This window comes from Rhinatrema bivittatum, chromosome 2 (genome assembly GCF_901001135.1).
Source record: "Rhinatrema bivittatum chromosome 2, aRhiBiv1.1, whole genome shotgun sequence".
NCBI lineage: Eukaryota > Metazoa > Chordata > Amphibia > Gymnophiona > Rhinatrematidae > Rhinatrema > Rhinatrema bivittatum.
In genome coordinates this window covers 205,400,965-205,408,607 of record NC_042616.1, presented here as the reverse complement: position 1 = coordinate 205,408,607, position 7,643 = coordinate 205,400,965, and positions in this window count along the sequence as shown.

Sequence of the window (7,643 nt, the reverse complement as noted above, 5' to 3'; positions counted from 1 at the left end):
GCTGTGGAGATGACCACGCCCATGGGGAGGAGTCCCATGAGGAGCCACAGCACTGGGCTGGACTCTTATACACAAAACACCGGAATTGAACTCTTTTATTATACAGCTTGAAGTAGCCACCAGGTGGCAGTGGTGAGTTGTAGTCTCAGGGACCTCGGCAGAGGGAGCCCTTCTCTCCTAGGTGACATCAGGAGGTTCCACAGCAAGGGTCACTGTGGATGAGACAGATGAGATATTAGAGTACTCACTCGGTGTTAGCTGTTATGGATGCGATTCCACCAGATAGTTGTCATAGGTACAGGCACTGAGGCAGGGAGAGCAGGCCCTCGAGGAACAAGTACCTGTTCCCTGAATGGCACCTGAAAATAGAACAGAGGGCCCCCGAGGAGCGGGTACCCAAGTTAGTAGTAAAATCCCGAAGGGCAGAAGAAAAGCTTCCTGCAGGCAGCAGAGAAGCGGCAGAGTAGCGCAGACAGGAACAGTTCTTGTCCATTTGAGTCTTTGCCAACGCAATGAGCTAGCAATCTTGAGAAGTAGATATACCCGGCGTAACATCAGATAAGGGAACACCCTTGAGGTTCACGCCACTGGGCGTACTTAAACGTGGGTTGCACGCATGCACATACTCTAGCAGGTACCTGGGAGGAGCAATGGAGTACAGCTGCACCATAGCCATTCCAGGGATGCCAGAGAAGTCGGCTTGACGATGCTGCGGTAAGCGGGAAGAGCCAAGATAGGGGTGCAACAAGTGGATTGAAGCCGTCGAAGACCGATGGATGCAATACTGGTCATGGGGGTGTGACGTGAGTGTGTAAAGGAGACAGAGAGACTGGTCTTGGGTCCTAAAGAGAAGACCCTGAGGACAGAGCTTCAGCAGCCCCTGCTGCTTCTGGTGTGTGCTACTGGCCTGCAAGGGAAAGGAGTAGGAAAGTTGCTGGAGATGGTAAGTTAAGGTAGCTTTTTAAGTTCATTTTTCTTGATTGACTGCCATATTAATTATTGGGTATTTTCTATTTTGTGATGTGTCTGCTATTTTGAAATATTTTATTGGTGTTTGGAAAATGTTTAATAACTTTTATGAGTTTGTACATTATTGGATATTATTGTATTCATCAGTTGTTTTGAAACATATATTCACTTTATTAGTATAGTTTTACAATTTTTATTTTAGATTTCGTGAGGAGTGTATAAATAGAAATGTGCAGACAAAATCTGAACTGGAAACAGCAAGAATCCAAACTCTCCCCTAGATTCATCATTCCACTGATGAGCTGCAAAAAAAAGGGACGGGGGCAATAGTGAGCAGGTGGCCACATTGTGGAGGTGCATTTTTACTTGCCATGGTTGCAGTTTCACTGCACACTATCGCCTCCATAGCGCCAATGAAATAGCTGTCACTATTTCCGGCGCTACTGAAGGTGATAATCTGTGATACATTATCTTCCGCAGCGCTACAGGACCTTAATTTACCTAAACCCCATCCAAACTCCTCCCCTTTCCTTAATTTACATTTTCAAATTGCATGCAATAACTGCCCATCGCAATTTGATGAATGACCCCCTCTGTATGTAGTGCAACAATGGAAAAACAAAACCATTAGCTTTGTGGGCTCTTTATTCTGTATTTGGTGAGGGTCTGTTGAGTTCTCCATGTGTGACCCAGGTAAGCTTGTAGTTTCTGTGAAGGGATCTATAGCAGCGTGGCTTGTTATTTTTCCTAATAAGATTGCATTGGTGTTCAGGGCCAGGATTAATATTTGTAGTGTTGCCATTTCATAGGTTGGGTTGTTACCGTTCAAGTGTGCTTCATAATGCAGGTGTAACTTTTTGCGCATTAGTTTGTGTGCATTATTGCAGATCCTGGGACTGTGTTAGGTGCTATATTTCTCTTTCCATTTCTCCAGCTTTGCACTGCATGCAGAGTGGCTTTTTTGAGGTTTGCATTCCAGTTTCTGAATCCATATTTGTAATTTGCTGTCTTTCTGTGTTTGGAGAAGGTCAGTCTTGTGTGCATGACCGAGGTGAGGTAATTTACTAGCATGTAGGCATTTGTATCAGTCTTATTAGTTGTGTTTTCTCAGTAGGACATGCATTGTTGGTGAGCTTCTGCCTTTTCATAAGAAGGGCTATTGTGCCTGGTAGTCGGGAGAGTTGGTGTTGCTGTTACTGAGATGTCACCAGAATATCTTTTTTGTATGGTGAGTTATATGGGGAATGTCCTAGTGCTGCTCTGCACCCATTGTTGGGAGTTAGAGGGTTTCTGTGGATATAGATTATTTGGTTTTTGTTAGCCCTATGACAGTCATGTGTCCAGTGTGTCACCTGACAGAAAAAGGTTGAGAACCACTATATTAAAAAGCACCAGTCCCAGTACAGATCCCTAAGACACTCCACTGTTTTCTCATCATATATATATATAATATATATATATATATATATATATATCATCAAATATATCTCATCATCTCATCAAATATATCTTATCATATATATATATAAAGCCCATGAGATTTATGGGAGAAATCATTTTTTAATTTTTTTGGAATTCATAATTGCTATGGAAGAAATATAGCATGGGGTGAGGGTGTTGCAGAGAAGGGTGACAAAAATGATAAAGGGCATGGAACATCTCTCCTAAGATGAGAGGCTTCGCAGGCTAGGGCGCTTCAGCTTGGAAAAGAGACAGCTGAGCGGTATCATGATAGACATTTATAGAATCATAAGAGGGGTTGAATGGGTAAAGAAAAGGACAGTTATTTACCCTTTCAAATATTACTAAAACAAGGGGACACACCATGAAACTAACAACCAGCACACTCAAAACAGATCATAGACAATACTTTTTCACTCTGTGCTCTGTCAAGTTGTAGAATCTGTTGCCAGAGGATGCGATCAAGGCGTCTTCATATTGAAGTTTAAAAGAGGTATGGGCAAGCTCCTGGAGGAAAAGTCCAGAACACATTATTAGCCAGAGAGACTAAAGAAAGCTATTGCTGTCCCTGGGAGTGAGAAACAGGAAATAGATCTACTTTATGGGATCTGCCAGATACTTGTGGCCTGGACTGGCCACCGTCGGAGGCATAATACTAGGCTTAATGGACCTTGGTCTGACCCAGCATGATGTTCTTATGTACTTTTCTAATCTTGCATGCACACCATCTTTAAAAAGGCATCCATGATTAATGAGGTGAATAACTTTTGGTATCTCGAAAACTATGGGGCTGGTTTTGTTTTTAATAACTTTAAGCAGGTATTAAAATATCCTACTAGATTTTACGGGAAATGCCTCCAGCATTTTGAAGATATTATCCAGTAAGGGGCGGATTTTAAAAGGCGCGCGAATAGCCTACTTTTGTTTGCGCTCCAGGCGCAAACAAAAGTACGCTGGATTTTAGTAGATACGCGCGGAGCCGCGCGTATCCACTAAAATCCTGGATCGGCGCGCGCAAGGCTATGAATTTTGTATAGCCGGCGCGCGCCGAGCCGCGCAGCCTACCCCGTTCCCTCCAAGGCCGCTCCGAAATCGGAGCGGCCTCGGAGGGAACTTTCCTTTGCCCTCCCCTCACCTTCCCCTCCCTTCCCCTACCTACCCCACCCGCCCGGCCCTGTCTAAACCCCCCCCTTACCTTTGTCGGGGGATTTACGCCTCCCTCTGGGAGGCGTAAATCCCCGCGCCAGCGGGCCTCCTGCGCGCCGGACCGCGACCTGGGGGCGGGTACGGAGGGCGCGGCCACGCCCCCGGGCCGTAGCCACCCCCCCGTACCCGCCCCCAAAACGCTGCCGACACGCCTCCGAAACGCCGCGACGACCGGGCCCGCCCCCGACACGCCCCCGACACGCCCCCCTCCGAGAACCCCGGGACTTACGCGAGTCCCGGGCTCTGCGCGCGCCGGGAGGCCTATGTAAAATAGGCTTCCCGGCGCGCAGGGCCCTGCTCGCGTAAATCCGCCCGGTTTTGGGGGGATTTACGCGAGCAGGGCTCTGAAAATCCGCCCCTAAATTACTGACTGCTTTTTAAAGCCCAACATGACATGTGTTCTGATTTATGCAAGGCAAATACCTATTTATCTAGGTAAATAGTCTGAATATTGCCCACCACGTGCCTGGGTAAAAGAATGCACAGGGATAAACAATGTGTATAATTTTAAGTTGGTACGACGTAACTGATCCCAGGGGTGTGTTTATGTCAGGGGAGGGAAATAACATATGTAGATTACATTCTTGTATCTATGAAATAGCAGGCAGAAATGTCTGTGGTTTTTTTCACCAGGCAGTTTTCAAAGTGGAAACATGCTCTTGCTTTCCCTTTGGGAGCTGGTACAAAGCCCAGAGATAAATGCACAGTACCTGCTGACTTTTCATCAATGCAACCAGTTTTGAAAATTGGCCCCTTAACATTTTGGTAGTCCTATTCTTTGGTTGTTGCATCTTATCTACATACATATTTATTTATTTATTTTTCGTTAATGAAAAAGAGATGAAAATTTAGGAAGAATGGAATAGAAATGCCCAACAAACAAAGATGCAAGTTGCAGCACTGCCAAGGGAAAACCTAAAACATTCATTAGTGATGTGTTTGCCATTATGTGAAGAAACTTCAACCTCAAACAGTACCTCTTATAATAACTTTTACCAGAATATATGGAATGTTTGCCTAAAAAGCTCATAAATGGAAGGCTAAGCTTTCGGTAGAGTCAAGGAGAGAGTTTTAAATACTGTTATCGTTTGATTGTTATATGTTGCGTATATTTATGTAATATGCTGTAATTTTGTATATTTGACTTTGTTGTACATCACTTTGAGTGATTTTTATCTGGAAAGCAATTGATAAATATCAATAAATGAAATGAAAACGACTTAGGCACAAGTTCTGAAACTCTTTAAGAACAAACACAGGTTGACAATAACACGAAGAAAGTGCATAAAAACTTAGACGGTAACTTTCAAAGTGGCACTCAGACACACATTGGCTCGTGTGCATTGGCATATGCCCATGGTTACTGCAATTTTATAACTTGTGCACACTTATGTGTGCATGTTATAAAATATGAATAGCCTGAGTGTGCACACATGTCCACCTAATTTTAAGTGAGCAAGCGCCTAGGTGCATAAATGCCATTTCTATTGCATAAGTCGGCCTATTTTAAAACCGTCGCGCATCCACATCATGACCAGTTTCACCAGTTTGTCCACCAGTGAGTGGTGATATTCAGCACTACCCCACTAAACGTAGCATGGTGAGTCTGGTCACAAAAATACATGTCCTAAGATTATCTGGATAAATGTATCTGAGTATATTCAGTAGAACACTTCTCCGGGTAAAGTTAATTGGAGGTTGGTGGGTAATTTCATCTAGATAACTTTCCTACTCAGTGTTGACTTCACATTGTAACAATAATAATAGGAACATAAAAAAAGCAATATTGGACATATATTATCATAATGATTTCCGTTAATTATTTTGTAGACGTGTTCATAATAAGCACATGAGAGGAAATAAGAATTTGATGATCACCAACCAAGAAATGCAAAATATTTGTGAGGATAGACATACTCTGTAAACTTTGTGGAAGAATCTTGGATAAATTAGAAAAGATAATGAATTTCTGTGAAAGTATTACAGAAATGAATCAGCTGTTTCTTTGTTTTCCCAAAGTACAGATGAGCATATGTTGAAACTTGCATACAACAGTTGTGGTATAAACACTCCAGAACTGATAAGGAATGTAGCCACACTTCTTTTCCTCAATAATCAGAAGAGGCTGGAATCCCACGGTCATATGGTATCAACCAATTAAAAGAGGATAGTCCATTCAGTGATATTTACAATCTCATGATTTTACCTGCTAATCTACATATTCAACAATATTATGGTACAACCAATTTCATTGCAACAAGAATGAACAATTTCAAGAACAATTACATTTGGCTATACCAAAACATGCAATTTGGCAAACACTAGTCTGCTCCACTATCACCAAAATTATGGGTTTGACAGTTAACCACAGCTACAGCAACAACCAAGAAGACTGGACGTTAATTTTGATGTGATACTGGTACACTGGTTAACTGCCTATGCACTTCTCTGAGTTATTCAAGTACATGTAAGGGTGTCAATGCATTGCTAATGCGAAGAAGATACCTACCTACTATGCTGTTGACTCCAGATCAAGCAGGGTATCAACATAAGAAGTAGGTTCTTTGTGACGATGAGATGGACAAACCTTTTGAAATGTATTTCCCCCTAGTATGTGGAAAATACATGAGCATACATGCATTTTCTGGTGGTAAAAAGTGGCGATGTTGAAGGCAGGACCATTCAGGCACAGGGAGTTTTATTTTTAATTACCTGCCCGTACTTCCAGTAGGAATTTGTAACTTTATTGAAAGTTTCTCTTTAAAACAGTTTAGAGGCTAGCAGATAAAAGCACCTGTGGGTTTGTAGGTGGGTTTGTAGGCTATTTTGCAGAAGTAAATGGTGAAACCTTTTATTTGAAACTGATATTGTTATTCAGTTGCCAAAAATGGGGTCACTATTGATGGTTTCAGCATTTAGGGGGTAATTTCTTTACTACCTCCATAGATTCAAAGTCAATTACCCACTGACTTTACACCAGTTATAAAACGGAAAATTTGTGCAAAATTAAATTATTGCTAAAAACTACCTAAACACATTTATATCTGCTAATTTGTGGGGTATTTTTTTCAAGAAAAAGCATGCACATAAAAATGCAAAAGTGTGCACGTAACTGCAAATCCCTCCCCAACCCCTCTCATACAATTTTATCACTGCGGTACACACACTGAAGACCTATACATGTACTTTTACTTACATTTGAGGCAGGCAGTTTTCTGAAAGCCCATTTCCATGTATAAAGCACTGTTTTACCTGCAGATATGGCTCTGAAAATTATTCTCTTAGGGCCCAATTTTCAAAGCTATTTACATGCATAAAACACGAACTTATGACGTAAATGGCTGTGTAAATTAGACCAGGGCTCAGTGCATGTAAAAGTACTTTCATAATCCGGTTTCACAAGCAACTTTATGTGAACTGGAGAAAGGCATTTGGGAAAGGGGTTCAGGCGAAGTTGAAGCTTACTTATTTTGAATTTAAAAGTATGTGGTATACGGCCGTCCGCGGTAGACCCGCAGCACGGCCCCCTCACTTCTCTGTAGTAATTCCAGCTCCTGGTTCCTCCTCTCTGGTGGCAGCAGGCCACCAGCTCCATCCTCGGGCCTCCCCTGGTGCCTCTGGTTTAGCTGCTGTCCCTAGCGTTCCCCGTTCAGCCACCACGTCCATTGCTTCACGTCGGGTCTCTCCACATGGCCCGCGGGGAGACGCTGCAACTCGGCATCGCGCACCTCCCTAGGCGTGTGCGGCCCCGGATGATGATGTCAGCAGAGCACCGGTACTTAAGCCCGGACTCTGCTCCCTAGCTTTGCCTTTGCAACGGGTCTCCTCGCTGGTCGAGTACTCATTGCCTCCTCAGAGATTCATCTCTTTCCTGTGTTCCTGTTCCTCGTTTGATCCTGGTTCCTGTCCCTTCGTTCCTACGCTCCTGCCTTGCACCTTTGGATTGCCTACACAGATTTTAACTCTGCTTCGCTGACCACGCCATTGACTCTCTCCAAGCCTGGACA